Source organism: Labrus bergylta, chromosome 20, assembly GCF_963930695.1.
Source record: "Labrus bergylta chromosome 20, fLabBer1.1, whole genome shotgun sequence".
In the NCBI taxonomy this organism is placed as follows: domain Eukaryota; kingdom Metazoa; phylum Chordata; class Actinopteri; order Labriformes; family Labridae; genus Labrus; species Labrus bergylta.
The window spans coordinates 13,923,782-13,944,273 of NC_089214.1; the positions used below are offsets into that span (position 1 = coordinate 13,923,782).

Below are 20,492 nucleotides of genomic sequence, written 5' to 3' on the forward strand. Positions count from 1 at the left end.
CCTGATCTCAATGGGTTATTTATCTGGTTAAATAAAGGTTAAATAAAAAGTTTAAAATGGTGAGTAAATCATGATGCTACTGCAGACTCGCACTAACAACACAGAGAGACTTTGAATGAACCTCTCAAGACCTCTGATGACAAGATAATGAGTCAGCATGAAGCACTGGAACCCAAGAAAAAAAAAATATGTATATAAACTTCTCACACGTGGTCCTAAACGGGGCTAATTAGTCACACTCACACCTGACACCACTGAGATGATTCCTTCAATACAATACAATGAGTCCAAAGTATCATTGGCCTCAGATGTATCTTTAAACTCTGTGAGTTATATAAATTATGAGTGTATATATATATATATATATATATATATATATATATATCATGTACAAACTGTGATCTTGCTTGTATCATAAACTTTTATAATAATCAGTATTCGTCCCATTTAATCCAACACAAACATGTTTTTTGAAATGTTTGACGAATGATTATTGACGGAGAGTTTTAATGTTGAAACATTTCAGACTGCAATGTTCTTTATCTGTCTTTTTTTTCCACTCGTCAGCATTTGACATGAAAAAACCCAATTCTCAAAATCCACACATGGATAATTGTAATCACCTAGTTTCACCATTCATTTTGTCACTATAGCGCATTGATTGAGCACATGTCAGAACACTAAATTGCAGTGTGACCTACATTAATCAAAGCTATGCTGCGCTCAAATGGAGAATGGAGTCAGTGTGATATAACAGGTCGATATCTGATGAACAACAGGTACATCATGCTTTGTTTTTTTTTGTGCGAGTGAGTGTGTGTGTGAGTGTGTGTGTTTGCGTAGGAAAGACACAGAGAGAGAGAACGAGTTGTTAGGAGTTGTTTCCTCCATTGACATTTCACAAAATCCTTATATCAAGGGATTGAAGCCTGGAACCAAGACAGCCAGCATATACTCATGACCATAAACCATTTGATTCTGCTCAAAAACAACACTGAAAAACTGAGAATAAGGCAAAAGTAGAAGACTGTGTACATAACTCTTTCTGGAGTCAAGAAACTACCCATCCCACAACCCCTTTTGTGAATAATATCACTTCATAACTTTTTTGTTGTTAAAGTGTTTTAATTATCTTGTAGTTTGTGTTGTGTGAATATATCAATTACATTCACTGCGGCATTACAAGGTTATTAGTTTCCATGTTATTTTACTAACTAGCTAGCCTGCACGTTCCCTGTACGTTCACATACGACATCAGGGGGTGGGATACATTGCCATGGTAACAGAGAGCTCCACCGATTAGAGATGTCGCTCTGACACTATGTTCATGGGTAGTTTAGTTCTAGTTCTAGTTCTAGTTTTAGCAAATGAACCATGTATTTCTTAAAACATGGTTGATATCATACCAGCTTGTGTCTTCTACAGTGTCATATAACATATTTTTTTACACTTTGGTAGCTCGGGGTATCTTGGATGGTAATGACATTATGGCTACTAATCAAATCCACTATGGATGGGATTTTTACTTCCGGAAGCACACTATTGAGCCCTATATGCTTATGTATTTTGGTTTATCTAGATATATATCAAAGTATCAGAGTTGCTTGTGTATGCTGCGATGTGTAGCTGTGTGTGTTTTCACATCAGTCTATGTATCTCTGCAGTCAGCCATGTGTGAGTAAGAGGGGCAGCCTCAGTGCCATGGAGAATCACCCTGTCAGTCGTCCCGTCTCCATGTCTGTGCCGGGTGCCGTCACTCGTTTCCCTCGCTTCACATATCAAAAAGCTGATACATGCCCCGATGTCCTCTCGCTCTTCCAGTCCTCTCTCTCTTCCTCTATCTCACTGTCTTCTTCTGTCACTCATCCTCTCTCTGTCCTAACATCCAGCTATCTCCCCGACTTTATCAGCGGGGATTTTGATTCCTTTTCTTAGGAGGTCAAAGCTTTCTTTACAGACAAGGCGAGTGTGAAGTATAACTTCCACAGAAAAATGGACTCACTCATAAACCATGAGAAATGAAGCTGAAGGTAAAAGCCATTAAAGGTCAATATTATCAGAACGGTTAAAATCATTGTTTGGTGCATAGGTGACTATTTTCCGTGTGGCACAAATACAACTGATCAAACGTGCTCCCAAAATGACCTGACAGTCAAACCTTCAGGGAAAACCCTCAGCTGAGTTGATGTCGTCTATAAATGGATCAGCAACTCTCAAAGATGACGAGGCTCCTTTGACTCTCCAGGACTTTCCACCTGCAGTGAAAAGAACATGCAGGCTGAATCATCAAAGTGGGTTACAACTGTGCAGCTTGACATGGCCTTAACCGTTAGAGCACTCTAAGATTCATTTAAAGCCACTCATCTAAAAAAAAAAAAAAAAATCCTCGGGAGGTTGTCAGACTCCCATTTTACAGGTAACATTCACTTCCTGCTCAAAAACCAGGTAAACATGTTCCTTGTTTGCCTAGTTGTTGGCCTCCATGTTTACATGCACAAACATTTGCTTGTGATGTTAAAGATGAAAAAAAGAAGGTAGACACACCCTAAATGAAGTCGCACCATCTACTTTAAATCGTGATTTTAAAATGGGGTCCAATCTGTTAAATTAAAAGTATACCATATACTGGGATGTTATATGAGAAAGTTAACGGCTTTGTGCATTTTTGAAGGAGGCAAACAGTTCTGTGGGTTAACGTAAAACACATGTTATCATTGTATGTAAATGTGTTCTAACTTGTTGTTTAGACCACACTCTTCAAGGTCATGAGAAAAAGGTTAATTCTCCTGTTATGTGGACTTGATAGACTTTTAGCAAAATTCAATACTTTATAAATCGAGGGGAAGATGTCACATAAACAAACACACACAGAGAACCATAGAGGACACAAAATGTTGTGCCTGTGCGACCTTTGAGCTGTGCTACTGTGATAAGACCCTCACTGAAATGCAGCTCCAATACTACACACTGCACACACACGATACGGCCTGCCTACAGCTATGACTCCCCTGTTTTCCCCTCTCACCCTTTCCCCCCTCTCCCTGCAGCTGTCTGCAATATCAGTCCCTTTTTCACAAATATCACACAGGTTGCCTACAAAAAAAAAAAACCTGAGTATTGTCTTTTTTTTAATGACAGAACAGACTTTTATGGTGATGCTCTAGGAGCAGGAGAATGGGAAAGTTTGAGGCGTTCCCTTAGAGATTTGTTTGAAACGATGAATAATTCTGCATAAATGGAAGGGAGAGAACAAAAAAAGCATCCACAAGTGAGGGGGAGAGACAAGAGGGGGAAGAGATGGAGGGAGTAAGGTAAGATGGACGGGATCAAACGGAGCACAGCGAAACAAGTTTTTCAGAACTGACTGTACTTTGTGTGTGTGTGTGTGTGTGTGTGTGTGTGTGTGTGTGTGTGTGAGTGAGATAGGGAAGTTGGTGTGCTTTAGGATGAAAAGCCACAGTATGAGGATGACAGAGGAGACAGAGACAGATAAATACAGAGAATCTGTTTACCTGGATGCTGTTCTTAAAGGCCACTGACTTGAGCCTTTCCATTATTCATAAACACAGCCCACCGACATCCAGACAAGTCTAAAACACCGATTTATATCCCTCTATCTCATTTGGTTTTTCAGTTCTCTGTACCACATCCTTTATCGGTGCCTGGATTTTGTATTGCTATCTTTGCATGTGAAAATGTATCAAATTGTGTTATGTTGCCTGTACTGGTGTTTCCATTTTTCATTGTACCTTGGAGTGCAAGCTGAAAAAACAGCTGATCAGGATCATACAGACTTCATAAAGTGTCTAACAATCAATGTGGTAATTAAGTAACAACAGTTACAGGTAAACACCAGCTATGCATGCCATCATTTTAATTTATAAATGTATCAAGTTTAAATTCTTGTCTGACATTGTTTTCCTGTCAAATAAATGATCAGATATTGAGAGATAACAGAGATACCTCTCAAACTGTCAAATGAACACTTTATGTATATATGTTTTTTCTGTTAAAAACAGACACACTTTAGTTTTTAAACAAACTGTTTAAAAAAAGGGTATTGTTACTGTTACTGTTTTTATTATTAAAAGGAACAGCATTTCTGTATGAAATAAGTACAAGCTCCTCTCTTCCCCAGCACTGGAGAGTTAGATGCCTGTAAGCAAGGCATCCAGTCCTTAGATGAGTCGCTCAGAGGTCAATAGAGTTGGACTGTGGGCAGATGTGAAGTGTGAGTGTGTGTGGGTGTATGAATATGAAACAGTGTGCTGCTGGGAAAAATAACAACATGCATGCAAACTCAAGATTCCCTTCAAAAACCAGTACTGAATTTTTTTTTCATAACAATAAAAAAAAATAATAATAAGAAGAATAACAATTTATTCTTTATTAATCCTATGAGGGGAGTTTTGGAGTTTGGTGCCTTGCTCAAGGGCACCTGGGCAGTGCCCAGGAAGTGGAGATCTCTCCAGCTACCAGACCAACTTCTGGATTGGTCCGTGCCGGGACTTGAACTGGTGACCCTTTGATTCCCAACCCAAATCCCTACAGACTGAGCTACTGCTGCCCACAAGAAATATAATAAAATATATACAATTAATAAAATTAAAATAAATGAATAAAAAATCAGGGGAGAGCACGAACGCAGTCCCCCACTACCACAAATTATGCAGTCGAGATTCCCACATTTGGGGAATTCGCATAGGTCAGCCCCGCCGGAGTGCAATGGCCAGGCCTCGCCATGGGTGAACCACCTTCTTGATCATGGTGTCTCCCCCTGCCAGGTAAGTATTATTATTATTTTGTACCAGACTGTTAACATGTTCACTTCTGATGTTAAAACAAGCTTTTGTGAATGGGGTATGTATGTGACTTCTCATGCTTCTGTAGTCAGCCTCAGGTGAACACAGGATTTTGCACTTCCTCATTGGCTTCATTTTTCCACGCTGGAGGTTTCTGCTTGTTAAAACCTTTAATCCACAATTCTGATATGAGCTGCTGTCTCTCTATTTTTCTATTATTAGATTTTTTTTTATTTTATCTGCATGCTGAGTAGTGCTTCAATCAGTGCCGAGTGCCACAAACACCTAATGTCTCGAAGCTGATGAAACACCTCAGCACTTCATCTCCTACAGTGAAAATGTGTTGCCAACTTGTGCATTTTTACTTTGTTTCTTGTTATTTTTTTACTTTCAGCAAAGAGATACTCCATGTCCTTCCCTCCACAGGGTATTTACTTCCTCTCTCGTACTCGCTGTTATTTACTCTGCTTTTGAACTCTTGCTGGGTGTTCGTCCGCCAATCTGCTTGAGAGAGATAGAAGACGGGCAATCACTTTTTGTTAATTTACCGCATTTTGCCAATTTTTCTTTAAGCACTACGACTCTTATTTGAAATTGTATTCCCTTAAAAACTTTGTGAATAGGAGCAGTCTAAAATAACGTCACTGTTCAAATCATTTAACATTATCATTTTCTATTTTGCTTACTTGCACTTCACCCACTTAACCTGTTCAAAGCTTGTAAAAACATAGGTGAATTAATAACCGGGTGATTTGCAGAATGCAGAGGATTGTGCTCCTGTTTGTGGTGTTTAAAACACATTAGCCCCTGAATGTTTTGCTCCACACAGCTTAACCATCGATTTAGAGAATTTATCTCATGTTATGTTGGGGGAAATCATAAAGAATAATATGAGATGATTATGGTGGGTGAATGAGTTTGTGTGTGTGTATAAATTTACATGTAAATGTGTGTTTACATCTCAGAGCATGCATTTACAGTAAAAGAGAGCCTCTGTGTGTATCATTAAATCTACTTTTTGAGGTTGTGTGTGCTTGTGCCTGTATGTTTGTCTGTTGTCTTTTTACAGCTCTGTCCTATAGTTAACTTTCCTGTCTTTCCTTCAGTGTTCAAAACATCAGGAGCGACACTGTTTTCATTTCCTTCACTCTTTTTTCTGCTTATCCGACCATCCGTCCCCCCCCCCAATAACAAACATGAGTTTTCGGGTTCATCATCAATTCTGTGCTGCTCGCATCGGCTCCCTCAGTCAATCAGGAGCAAGTATAGCCTGATCTGTTGTGGTAAATGGTCAAATTTTAGTCATTTAGTTGCGCTATTCTCCTTTTTTTATTCTACAAACATATACAGGAACACAAAAGAAAACTAAAAACTGTTATACAGAGTTTGAGATGCGTAACCGACAGCAGAAGTTTTGAGCTGAAGCGGAAGATTGAGCATCCCAGTGTGTCATTGAGCTTGAACAATATGTTTTTTTCTTTAGTCAGTGCTTGTTTTGTTTTCTTTACTTTCTTCTTTTCTGCCCTATAATTCCGCCGACATGCTGGGAATTTTTAAACCCTCTGATACCCTTCACTGACACTGTTCAATATGTGTTTGATCCCTCCACCCCGTCCTCCCTCTGGAAGCAGCTTTGTTCACGTCAGGGTTTTCTTGTTCATGAAAAACGTTTTTTTAAAGCAAAATGGATCCGAGTTGTATTTGGAAGATGGCCTACTGGTTTATAAGATCCCTTTGTAAAGAAAACCTTAAAGACTCGAAGGTGTTTTATGTAAAATTCTGCACCAAAATATGTAAATGATTTAAAAATGGACTAAACCTATATATACTTCTTAAGTACTTTCATTACCTCAAATATTTCTAACAGTTGTAAGAGCCAGAGAAATCCTCAATTTCAGGGCACCCACCGCGACAGAGCCACGACATGACATCCACGACATGTTTATCATTGCCATGGAAACACCCGATGTTATGTCGAAAGACCGTGGGATATCCGTATACAAAAGCAGAAATTTCTGCTGAACACTGCTGTACTGTTGCAGGATCTCCTGCTGTGATAACGTCATGTAAATTATACTTTGATACATGGTCGCTAAACATATTCTCTTTCTCAGGTCAGTTTCGCCCTTTCGTCTTGACTTTGGTCAACTCAGGGTTCATTTTCATCAGGGGTGAGGGTGGAGTAGCAGAGACAATCACTCAATTATAACCCGTAAGCCTTAACATCATCTTTTGTTAGTGTCTTGATTGAGAGCCCCCTGGTGGCTGAATTTACATACTGTGCGTTTAATTAGCAGTTTTTGTGAGTGTTCGCCTCTGCCAGGGTTGCCCCTTGTCACCGGTCCTGTTTGTGATTTTCATGGACAGCATCTCAAGGAGCAGCCAGGGGGAGACGAGTTTCCAGTTTGGGTCCTTCAAAATCCCGTCTCTGCTTTTTGTAGATGACGTGGTTTTGTTGGCTTCCTGATGCTGGGACCTCCAGCAGGGATTGGGGCGGTATGCAGCTGAGTGCGAAGCGGCTGGGATGAGGGTTAGCACCTCCAAGTCCGAGGCCATGGTTCTCTGACTGAAAACTGGACTGCTCTCTCCGGGTGGGGAGTGAGTCTTTGCCCCAGGTGAAGGAGTTCAAGTATCTCGGAGTCTTGTTCACGAGTGAGGGTAGGATGGAATGTGAGACTGACAGGCGGATTGGCTCGGCGTCCGCAGTAATGCAGGCGTTGTGCCAGACCATTGTGGCAAAGAGGGAGCTAAGCCTGAAGGCAAAGCTCTCGATTTACCGATCGATCTTCATTCCAACTCTCATCTATGGTCATGAGCTATGGGTAGTGACCGAAAGTGGCCTAGATGAGCTTCCTCCGGAAGAGATAGGAATAAGAGCTTGGACATTCAGGGGGAGCTCGGAGTAGAGCCGTTGCTCCTTCGCATCGAAAGGAGCCGGTTGAGGTGGTTTGGGCATCTGTTAAGGATGCCTCCTGAACGCCTTCCCTTTAGAGGTTTTCTAGGCATGCCAAATGGGAGGAGACCACGGGGCAGACACAGAATACGCTGGAGGGATTATACATTTTTTTGTGTAGCCTGGGAACACCTCGGAATTCCCCAGGAGGAGCTGGAAAGTGTTGCTGGGGAGAGGGGAGTCTGGGTTGGCTTACTGTGCCTGCTGCCAACGCGACCCAGCCTCAGATGAGCAAAAGGCAATGGATGGATTTATGTGTGTGTTTTAATCTTTGGTTATTTTCTGTTGTAAAAGTCAGATTGAACATTTTTAAATTTACCGTGCTCCTGGGACATCGGATATGTTTTAATCGATTTAACAATAAAACCATTGGGAGTCTTGTATACCTAACACAGCCAGTGGATTAAATAGACCCGTTATTAGAATACATTTAAGTTCCTGCTAAAAGGTCATGTACCGTATTTATCATTCTATACCACAAGTTGGATGCAAATGCTAGCTGTAGCATAATAGCATTCATGTTATACAATGAGTAATATATAACATACATTTTTATTAATAGAACAATTGTTTTACACTGGCTTCACAAAGAAAGACCAGCAAACAGCTGAAAAAAAACTTGACTAATGACTAATTCCCCAAAGACAATGAACAGCGGATTAACGTCAACGTACACATTTATGTCCCGGGTTTCCTTAGTTAAAAAAAATGTATCAATCAAAAATGTTTTAGCTTTAAACAGGCATGTTGCCTAATTGGTTTCAAATTTTTTAAAAGACAGCTGTGACAGGCATTTCAAAGAAAGTACCATGGTTCATGTTGTCTTATTCGAAGATTTGGCAAACCATGGGCTCTGCAGGGAGTTTGGCAAGAGCACAAAGTGGCTTCTAAGCAGGTACCGCTTCCCAAAACATATATTGCTGAAATTATGTTGCAAATTAGGACTTCCTGTTGGAGCGAGAAACCAATGCATGAAAGCCATCCTGTACACATCCAACTCCTGTCCACCCTGCGATATTTGGCAACAGGCACATTCCAGCGTGAGGTTGGAGACTTATCTGGTATTTTACAGCCATCGATGAGCAGGATCATGCCGCCAGTGTTGGATGCTATAATTTTCCTGGCCCCAAACTACATCCAGTTGACCAGTTCCCAAACAGAGATACACAACAAGCCAAATTCAAATGGAGATTTCATGCCATTGCCACATTTACAAACATAATTGGAGTCAAAGACTGCACACACATCACAATAAAAGCACCATCCAATGATAAATTCTATCATGTCAACAGAAAGGGGTTTCATTCTATCATTCTATATTATCAATGTGCAGACAATTTGTGATGCAAATATTTCACTCTTAAGTGGTGTAGCCCCTGGAAAGTTTGCTACATCATCATGACCTGCTATGTGCCACACAACCTGGCCATCAGACATGGCGCCCCTCTACAGGTACTGGCCCCCCGACCAGACGACCCAGTACCATGATGGACAGCACCACCACCTCCAATCTAATGTGACTGTCATTCAGACAAAGCAGAGGATCAAAAATAAATATTAGGTAAATCTGCTTATTAGGTGAATATTAAAAAAAGAGTTATGCATTTTCTTTTTAAATACTTTCATGGTATCGGGGGACAATAAATATATAACATTTGTTAACAGTCTTATTTTTATTTTACCATAAGATATGCAGCTACAACACTTCTATACATTTCATATGTTTGTAAATGGTCCTTTGATGCCCAGTGTGGCTTTTGTTGTGTCTAAGACCAAGCGAAGGACTCCTCTGGCTAGTTTGGCCCCTCCTGCTCCTTCTAATTGACCAATGGACTGTGTGGAGTTTCTGAGTTATTCAAGAAACAATTGTCACGTTGAGTATAATTTCAAAACATTGTTTCACAGTCAATAAAAAAAAAAAAATGTATACATCAAAATAAAGGGGATACAAACACAGTAGTTTTCCTTCTCTTATCTTCAGTGTGGATGTTGGATGGTCCAGCTTGTTCTGTTGACAGAGTGTCACATAGTCTCCTTAGAAAGATATGTCCTGCTTGTGAGCCGTGATGCGTTTCTTTGCACAGAACTTGATATAGACCTCTTCTTTTAATTTCTGGAAGGGTTCTCTCCTCTGAGCAAACTGAATTGAAGTGATCCAAACAATCCAAAGAAAAGGGATGTATTTTAATCATAAATTGTGAATTTATGGATGCAAACGACAAAAAGGTGCACAAGCCTGCTGATTACACTGAGAACAGATGTTCGTAAGAACAGCGTGTGCATGTTTTATAAATATGGACAATTATATCACTAGAGTCAGGTTGATGATTTATTGCCATATTGATATATTTTCCTATCCCTTATGTATATCATTGGTAGCTATTGTTTATTACCCTGATATTTAGCTGCAGCACAACAATAGTGGTCAAAGGTAAAGGTAAAAGAAGTGATTTATCCTCGCCTGTTTTTTATTTATCTGCAGTATGTGTTTGAAGTCAAACAATTGAAGTGAGTGTGATTGATTGTATTTTGTTGATTTTGGGTGCTGGTGTGACTGTCAGTCGTCACCCTCTGACAGCGCCTCTGCCCTCTACACTCTGTTGGGTTTTAAAGCTGTCAGCTCGGGTGCTTGACTGCTCGGGGAGTTTGTTTAAGGATAGAACTGCTGAGAGCTGTAAATATTGTACTTAAGTGAACTGTTGCCTCAAACTAAGGACATATCTTACTTTATGTCTGTGACTGCCAGAAATGGTATTGGTTTTTGTAATCCAATTACATTTCCTGATTTACTTTATTAACCTCTTAATTGATGAGACTGATGTTGACCCTCATTGTAATGACGCAGGAGGCGCGAGTCGCACACGTCTTCTGGAGGGTTTCAGGGTCTAGAGCTGCTGCTAATACCAGGACATGACTCATTTACATTAGTCATGTCCTTCAAGTTTTCCTTGATATTTCCTTGAAACTGAGAACGTATGCACTGTCTGTGGACACATGCCCTAACACACACAGTGCTTAGCTTTCACATGAATGTATAAAAGAAAAATTGTACATCGCACAGGTGAAATGAAATACAACCAAACCAAATGCACCAAAAAGGGTAGCTGCATCTTATCTTTAATTAAATTTTAATCAGCCGCACATAGAAAAACTTCTTATGCAGCCAGCCATCCCTGCAGTATATTTACAACCTGGATAAACATTTTACTTTCTCCCTCCCTTAGTCATCCCTCCGCCAGTCCTTCTCTTCATTGTCTGCTCTCTCTCAGAAATCATCGTTGTCTAGCTGTGATTCCACCTTGATTGGAGTTTTGAATGCTTTGTAAATAATCACTTCAAGAACCCCCTCCCCCCCCCCCAACACACACTCCTGCTCTTATTCTGTCCCCATTTGCTGTTGAGCATCAACAAGAAAGTCTCTTGTTGATGCTTCCTCATGCTCCTCAGTTGATTAAGTTTACAAGTGGGCCAAGCAGCCATCATTTAGGACATATATGCAGCTCTTTATTTCCTCCCACTTTTCTTCTATTTCCCACTGCTGTTTACGTTCAGGATCTTCAGGACAACCAACTAACTGTCACACTGATGAAACTTAAACACGACCAGTAAACCTTTCTCTCATGCTCTCCCTCTCTACTACTCGTCATTATTCCAAAGGTGTGTCGTCATTTGCTGCTTCATACCTCGACACCTCCAATTAATCTTACTTCAGTGAGGCTAAATTAAGCTCATTTGTCAACGTGGCTCCAATTCACTAGCGACTGATGAACGCAAACAGCTGTACATGAAGGTGAACGCAACCTTCCAAAGACCCGCTGCTGTTCAACTTACATGTGTAATTGACGTGTTTACAACTTTTGTTGTAAATATCCTCAGCACCGTGTTCAATGCAATCACAGCTTTGTTACATGCTCAGCTTTGGGATTTGATTTTTGATTTGATTGTTTGATTTTGTTCATTTTTATTTTCTTTGTAGATTACTTCACTATGCCTCAAAAACTGTTTTTCATCTGTATGTGAGACTTCTTAACAGTCAACGTTCCTCCCCCATTGACAGACATACACCAATATACAGAGATAAACCATAACATTATGACCACTGACAGGTGAAGTGAATAGCATTGTTTAAGTCTTTACAATGGCACCTGTCAATACGATGGCCGGCAAGTGAACATTTTGTCCTCAAAGTTGACGCGTTGGAAGCAGGAATGGGGAAAGGGTGAGGATGTGACTGACACCGAAGTGGGATTGCTTTATGACTGGCTTAAAAACCTCCAAAACTGCAGCTCTTGTGGTATATTCCCAGTCTGCAGTGGTCAGTAACTATCACAGTGGTCCAAAGCAGAAAAACTGCTGAATAGGTGACAAGGTCATGGGCAGCAGAGACTCATTGCCCATAGGGAGTGAAGGCAGGGCTGATCCAACAGAAGTGCTACTGGAGCTCAAATTGCTGAAAGTTAATGCTGGCTTTGATAAAAGGATGTCAGAACACACAGTGTATTGCTGTTTGTTGCACATAGGGCTGCATAGCTGCAGATGTGACAGGGAGCCCATGCCAAACCCCTGTCTACTGCTGAAAGGGCCTACAATGGGCAAGCGAGCATCAGAGCTGAAAGGTGGAAAGCATCAGAAGGTGGCCTGGAGGAACACAACAACAATGAACCTGTTAACTTTGCTTCAAATTTCACCAGATCTCGATCCAGTCCAGCATCTGTCGGATGTGCCTAATGTGTCAAGTCTGTTGAGGCTCCTCTTCACAACTTACATGACTTAGCAGATCTGCTGCTAATGTCTTGAGGCCAAACACAACAGCCCATCTTCAGATGTCTGATGTATGGGTACATGTCATGTCTCCTAACTTGCATCCCACACTCATGTCCTTCCCCTTTCATCTTAGTCCCTCTCACCAGAGACTCATGGAGAGAAGTAAGGAAACGAAGCAAAGGAGAGAAGGAACAACGTAGTTTGTTTGAAGTGATAGAAGACGTCCCTTCCGTCATCTTAGGTCAGGGATGTTTAGACAAGAGGTGGACCAACGCCGTTTAAGTGTTCGCTGTATGGCAAACATTTGAAGTGTAAAGCTGATCGTTTAGTTTAAGAATGTCAGCACAGAAAGTTTTGACTCAGTGACACACAGTTAAATAGACTGTAATAAGAACACCATGCCATTTTCATTAAGTGTGGGCAGGAAATGAAAAGGGTTGCAGCATTGACAAGAGCAATAATTCATTCTAATGAGTCTTGGTCGCTGGGGCTCGTGTGAACCACGTGATGCACCTAATAGGACCGGGCGCAGCTATGACCCTTCTCAGTCAGGCTTGGTTGACTCGGTGTAAACTCTAGTCAACAACTTGGTTGTCGCTAAATTGGAAGCTAGAGATAAGACCTCTATTTTTTTTTTTTTTTTTTTTACAACCAGCTGGTACACTCGGCTCCAGAAGCTTAGTACTTGTTTGTTACTTGAGCAGTTTTTAAAGGTCTTGCTCCACTTTGGTTTTCTGTCTATTTTCTATCTCATTATTTTTACCTGCTCACATACATAGACTGAAACAAAAACCCATTCAATGTTGCCCTTGTGCTTTGTCAGCAGGCTAGCGACAGTGACAGGCTTGGAGGGGCATTGGTGCAGTCTCAGTCCAGAAGGTGGACCCTACAACCACTGGACCTTGATGAAACCTGAGTGAGTGCACTCTTTGCATTTGCGGCATTCAAATGACGCTACATTAACTCTTGTGAAGAAAGGAGGAAAACGTTAAACCTCATGCAGGAACATCCTCAGATTGTTATGCTAAACCTCATATTTTGTCAGTATGGTTTGCTATTTCATCCAAACCCTGTAGATGCAAATTTGATAGATTTAGGATTTATCCTGAAGATAAAGGTCTATTAGTGAGGAGGGAAAAAAAGTCTTCCAGAGGTTAGGGAGAGCACTGAGGAGATAAAAACAGGGGAAATTCAACATCAAGTGCTGAGAAGACTCACTTCCCATCACACAACCCTGAGCTGCCAATTCAGCACACGTATACTTCCATCTACAGTGGAGTTGAGACAACTTTCACTGAACTTTCAACATGCATAATAACATACAGTGAAGTGCAGATGCTTAATTTGCTTTAGTCAAATGAATCTGCTGTTGGAAACAAGTTTCATGGGCTGATAAAACACACGCCGCAAAAACCTTTTACAGTCAAGAGCATTGTGGAAAAATCTAATCAGACATTTGTCTGAGCACCCCTGGGGTCTCACCAATCTCTCAGCCTCATGTCCAGCTGTGTTCTTAATGAGTTGGCACAGACTCAACTGCCACCAGTACACGAGCAAGCAGGACCCTCTGTCAGGGGGGTTACATAATATGTCTGTCTTGGTGTGGGTCCATGCAGGGTCTTGTGTGTGCATGTGTGTGTTTCAGTGAGTCTAAACTCTTGAGTGGGCATGCTTGTGTGTCTGTGCTTGCCTGTCTGCATGTTTGAATGGGAGTGCACGTGTGTATGTTTTCTGTGCATGCTGACTGATGTGTGTGTGTGTTGTATATTAAGTCACACCTGTGAGATGACCTTTGAGTGGTAATGAAAGGGACTTTAAACATGAGAGTCTGATGCAGATTAGCTGGTTATAACAAGATGCCTAATTAATCACATGCATATAAAGAAAGCCGGAGTGATGATTTCCCATCGGGATTGTATGGAAGAACAAGCATATGAAACAGAAATGAGAAATAAGTTATTTTCTTTCATTTTTTGCCTCCCATGTTGGCGTGCATATTGCAGCCGTGTCTAAACACTGTTTTCTGAAATGCTATTTCGTTTGAATTTTGTGTGAACTCCTAAATTTGTGTGTGAGTAAGAGTTTTTGATGTACTCTCAGTGTACAGTGTATACTCAGGGGCCCAGATCAGCTCTTTGCCACTCTGGGATGACAGGAAGACTCTTTAGAAGTCCACAGAAATGGTCCCCCACAACTTGGGTTCAAAGGCTTTCTGTGATGAAAAATACATGATCTTTCTATAAAGAAAGGGGTTCAGGCTGTCAGCCATTACAGCCTTTCTGGACCCCAAGGAGGCTTTTCGCTTGCATGCAGAGCTTGTTTTAACTTTGCTTTAGAGCCTAAAAGTCTGTAATGATTCATCTTGTTTTGATCCAGAGTGTAAATTTAGAATGAGTACTCAGTTATTAAGCAATGTTTTTTTTTTTTTTGCAGTTGTTTAACTCCAGGGTAATGTGCAGGCTGAGCTACAAGTTAATGACATAATGTGCTAATTTCTCATTAGTTTATCAATCATATAAACTGTTGATGGAGCTCACAGATCTGAGCTTTTGCTTGCATCTGTCACAAAGGAAACGCTGTTCAAAAGAAATTATGAATGATAGAAACTCAAGACACGCTTTTGAGAAAATGTTCTGGGAGATAGAGACTGTTGGAAAAGTATTGAGATTTACTTAAAAAATCCAATAGAATTAAAACATGTTATTTCATGAATTGGAACACTTTCAATGAAAGCACTCGCAATTTTCACATTTCTATTGTAGTGTAAAAATAAACAACCTGAATTGTTCTATATATTTTCAAACAATGAACACATAAAGAGTAAGCAATACGATCATAAGCATTTAAAGCACAAATAAAACTGTAGGATGCTTAACAGTAACTGAGATATTAAAAATGATGTGACTGAAAACTCAAACTACAGTCCATAAACTTGGGCCCTATTGAATGATCTAAACAGGACCCTGCTGATTGTATTAAATGCATGACATATATGCATGTTGGCCATGTCTAGATAAATGTAGATTGAGATCCTAAACTGGAATATTGCAATTTATCAGCAAATGCATTGATATTTAACAGAGGAGAGGTGCTGCTGCACTGTGAATCCATCTATCTTTAAATTGTGCTCCATGGATAGCAGGAACATTCTGCTGTATTAAACCTATAAGACTGGATTTTGTTGGTAAATGGAGCATCTGCTTTTGCTGCCTCAAGACAGCAATTTGACTTCAATTCACCTGACCACAACTCATTATTGGACACAGACGAGGACAGGTAAGTAAGTGTCTAGTGTACAAAATGAGATCAGATGAAAATAGCAAAGCCGTGCGCTGTGTTGCATAGACATGCACCAATTGACTGGCTGATGATTGGAATTGGCTGATTTTCAACCTGTTAGGCTGTGATGGGTCCCTCACAAATATAGCTGATTTGGTGCCAATTTCAGAGTCACATGCCAAAACGTTATTGCCTTGTGCAACAGTGACACAAACACGACAGCCACACACACACACACACACACACACACACACACACACACACACACACACACACACACACACACACACACACACACACACACACACACACACACAAGAGTGGATGTCAGGTGCCAATCAGCACAGTCGAAAAAGCATTGAAACACTAGAAATTAATGCAAAATGCACTTTCTCCTCTTGTCCGAAAGTAACTCCCTGCCCGTTGTGGATACATGGGTATATTAAAAAAGAAAAGAAATATCCCAAAAATATTTATTAGCAGATTTGACCTTGAAAAAAAATCAGAAATCAGAATCGGCCTAGAAAACTGTAAATCAGTACATCTCTGGTGTCATATGATTCCTTGCTCTGGGTGTAAGACAGAGCCTGTAGTTCTAAACGGACCAAACCAAAATCAAAGAGATACAACAGGGTATATTAAATGTTAATATTATCCAATATTTATGAAGCAGCACTGCAAAGATTCTACTGAGATTAACCATCTATTATTAATGTAAACACAACATTTGTAAAACTGATCTTAAACATTTTCAGTTGGGACATATCAAACACAAACTGGGAAAATATCATACCTCCAAACAGCAAACTTGTATTCATTCTCCCCTGTATTAATGTAGAGACAAAAGATACCCCAAAATACAAAATATGCAAGATAACAGTTGGTAAAAATGTCCTTTTGTAATCCTGTTAAATTCCCCCTTCAGGACACAAGAGCCTCACAGAGACACCAGTGTGAACTACTGCGGAGCCTTAGAGCACCCGAGTCGATGCCCTGTGGAGCACGGCGGAAGGAGATACTGCTGGCAGCGGAGTCAACTCCCCAAAGTCATGACAAAAGCATCTGTTCAGAAAAATCCTGCAGGCACTTTGCACATAATAGAAGATTAGTTGAGGCTTTTAAAATGGCATGCATTTGAATGAGGAATAAGGAATTAGGAATGAAACGCAGGAGGTGAATGTTGACGTGGGAGATGGAGAGCCTGGTTCATTGCCAGCAGAACAAAAACTGACATAAGAAGCAATTAAATAACTTTTTTTTTTTTTGCTTATTGTGGTGTGTTTTACACCAATACCACACTCTGTTTTACACACACTCTTGTTCGGTTCTTTTTGCATTTAGTCTTTATCTTAAAGGTAAAAATACAAGATTGCTGTGTCACTGATTTTCACAGCAGTAGAGGTTGAGTGCAAAATTATTGTGCAAACTCGTCAGAGCATCCAGCCTGTTAGTCAGTGAGCGAGAAAGAAGAGAGAGAGAGAGTCTTCTTATGGACAGACTGCTGTCTAATGAAAGAGCTGCACTGCTGTAATGATACCAACGGAGATGAAGTGTACTACTAAATAATGAAGGGACTGCAGTGTAGTTAAGGTTACAATGCAGGAGGTGAGTGTACAATTTTATAATGAAGCTGCTGCTCTGAGTTTATAGCCATGCAAAGGAGGGCAGTGAGGGGTGTAAAGTGTCTATACATGCAATGTGTAGACAGTTTTAGAAAACAGTTTCTCATGAGAGTGGAAAACAGACCAAGTGAATAAAAATCTTAAAAACGATAATTGTTTTTTGGGTCTGTTTGGGGTTCAGGAAGATAAAACATGAAGAAAAGAAGGGTCAGCATAATTTATTATTTTATATTAAATGTGGTCTTTATTTGAAGTCCAACCCACATCAAAACTCCTGCAGTATGTTGAATTTTCTGGCAGGCTTAAATACTTGTAGCCTAAGCTGGGGACAGGCTCTGACTGAGAATGTTTTTTTTTTTTTTCTCTTAAGAGGTTCAAAGTGGGTTGCTGATACCAATAATTATACAAAAAAAGGTTGAGTTCTTTCACCTCTCGACTGATCATGCCTAGGCACATAAACTGAGATTGTGCTCTTCTCAGCCCGGCTCTGGTTGTTGATTGTTGTTGCCTCCAGTAACATTTTAAGACCCCCGCCAATGTATTTGCATTAGTTAGCCCTAACCTCTTCTTTTTTTTTCCTGATGATTTTCTCTGCTCGGGTGCTTTCCTTTGCCCTTGCTCTGCCCACCGGAAACTTAGTGGTAGTGGACCGCCCAGAGCAAATAACAGCTATAACATTAATCTGACATAAAGAGATGTCATTTATTCTCACTGCCATGGCAGAAGCAGAGGAGTTAACCCCTGAAAACCACCGACATGCTCAGCTGGAGCACAGAAATCCTCCAAGTGTGAACGGGAAAGCCTGTGGTTATTTGGAGGTTTGGATTTACTCTCCTCTGGATTTATTTACTCTGATTATAATATTTAGCTGTGTTTGACACACTCTGATATCACATGGAGTCAATAAGTACTGCGGCTGGGATGTACTTTGTCCCTCTTAAGTTGCCTTGAGTGTGAAACCCATGAAGCCAAGGTCATCGTTGCTCTCATAAACACATATACAGTAACTGCATCCTTTTCTATCCTTTGAATCATCAGAAGAGACAGATACTGCCATTCATAGAGACAACAAAAGTATTAAAACAGATCTACTATGCCACATGGCACACAGATCAAAGTCAAATGAAATGATCATTCAAAGCATGCACTGAAGGCACATATAGGCTACAGTCTAGTTTTGTCCCACTAAAGCCCACCGGTATTTATACTACAACATATTTAATCTCTAGATAAGTTAATGGCACAAATGAACAACATATGTTTGTGAAACTTCCCCATACAAAGGGCTTATAATCTTCTATCTGTACAAGGTTAAAGCATGTCTCCCCCTGACATGTCTTGATTAGAAATGTGTCATCATTTGGGGCTTTTGCTGTAGCTGTGGGTGGATGATGGAGTGTGGATAAAACCCACAAATATAAATCAGTGCGCTCTATTTAACATGCTCGGGTCAGAGCGAGTTGCAGACTGAAACGATGTTTACAGGTTGTACTCTGTTGTATAATTATTAGAATATTCTTCATAAATAAAGTTTGTTTATATAATGAGGAAACATGCATAAATTCATACAGGATGACTTTTTGTTGCTCTAACACGGAGCTGTTTTTCTCTGTGTGATAATGCTCAAGTGTATGTGAGAGACAGAAAAACGTAAACCACATTTGTTCTATTTGTTTGGAATATCTAATGCATCATGTCAACAGGTCAAGTTTTCCTAGTGAGTGTATATAAATGTTTGTACAGAGAAAAGTTTGATGAACTTGCATAGAGAAAAAGTGCCAGATGTTTTCTCTCAGATCTCTTGAAGCCTGATGTGCATTTCATAATTCTTATTGAAGGGTTGGCATTTCAAAAGCCTGATCCTTTAAAGGTTTCACTCTTTGCATATTTTTTTCTCGTTTCTTAGAATAGCTCAGGAAATTTACATTAGTCATAAAAAAGGCAAAAGACTTTCTCTAGCAAACATTGAAAGGATCTAAACTAAATATCTTCCTTTTACACGAGCACACACATCAAAAAGACCTATTCAGTGTGGAGGAAGTTATAAAAACACAAACTGGCTTGGACTGGAATGGTTAAAATCAGATAAACAGTACAGAATTTGACAGGCTGATGCTTTAAACCATTTGCCTTAATGTCTTTAAGGATTCTGGCATTGAACAATTACGTTTTGATTTAAAATGACAATTTGATGACCTGTAATTGTCAGAATAAAATAACATTGCTGTCTCCTAAGGATTGTCTTTAGAAGACATTTGTATTTGTTGGTTATTTCAAAAGGGAAGCTTTTACAGCCATGATGTGACTTCATGCTTCATGTCTTTCATCCTGTGTGGACGTCAGAGTCCATCACTACAGCCTCTTTTACACAGTTCATTCAAGACAGGACAGTTTGTCTCTGTTACCCTTTGCCGTCAGTGTGTGTGTGTGTGTGTGTGTGTGTGTGTGTGTGTGTGTGTGTGTGTGTGTGTGTGTGTGTGTGTGTGTGTGTGTGTGTGTGTGTGTGTGTGTGTGTGTGTGTGTGTGTGTGTGTGTGTGTGTGTGTGTGTGTGTGTGTGTGTGTGCGTGTGTGTGTGTGTGCGTGTGTGTGTGTGTGAGATGCTGTAAAAACCCCTAAGCTGGAAGGAAAGATAAATGCTGTGAGTTTGTAGGTGAAGCTTGGGCTGTTCCTCATCTTTTGTGTGCTGTGTTTGTTCCAGTGAAAAAGTGTAAAGATGGGCTGACAGTGGAGCTTTAATAAGGAACTGTTGCAGAAAACATCAGTAAAGAGGGCTCAGTCAAAATTATGGAGCCACAGTCTAGATACCTTATGTTATAATTGTCAGTTGTATGTAATTGTATGTGACAGACCGCTACAAGTGTGCGTGAGCGTGTGCGTGTGCGTGTGTGTGTGAGAGAGAGAGAGAGAGAGAGAGAGAGAGAGAGAGAGAGAGAGAGAGAGGGAGAGAGAGTGAGTGTAGGTGCATGATGTGCAGAAAAGCCTCCTTAGTCATTTCCTTGTGACTCTTCCTTCTCCAATCTGACAGCTTAATATTAAAAAGAATTCATCCTGCAGCGACACACAGACTGAGT

General features: G+C 40.4%; 1 non-coding gene across 1 annotated transcript; it reads right to left on the reverse strand.

Annotated features, from left to right (window-relative positions):
• Nucleotides 1–4,627: 4,627 nt before the first annotated feature.
• LOC114919727 (U1 spliceosomal RNA) lies at nucleotides 4,628–4,792 on the reverse strand. The gene has a single exon (XR_003808750.1). It is a non-coding gene; the product is annotated as a U1 spliceosomal RNA (small nuclear RNA).
• Nucleotides 4,793–20,492: the final 15,700 nt, after the last annotated feature.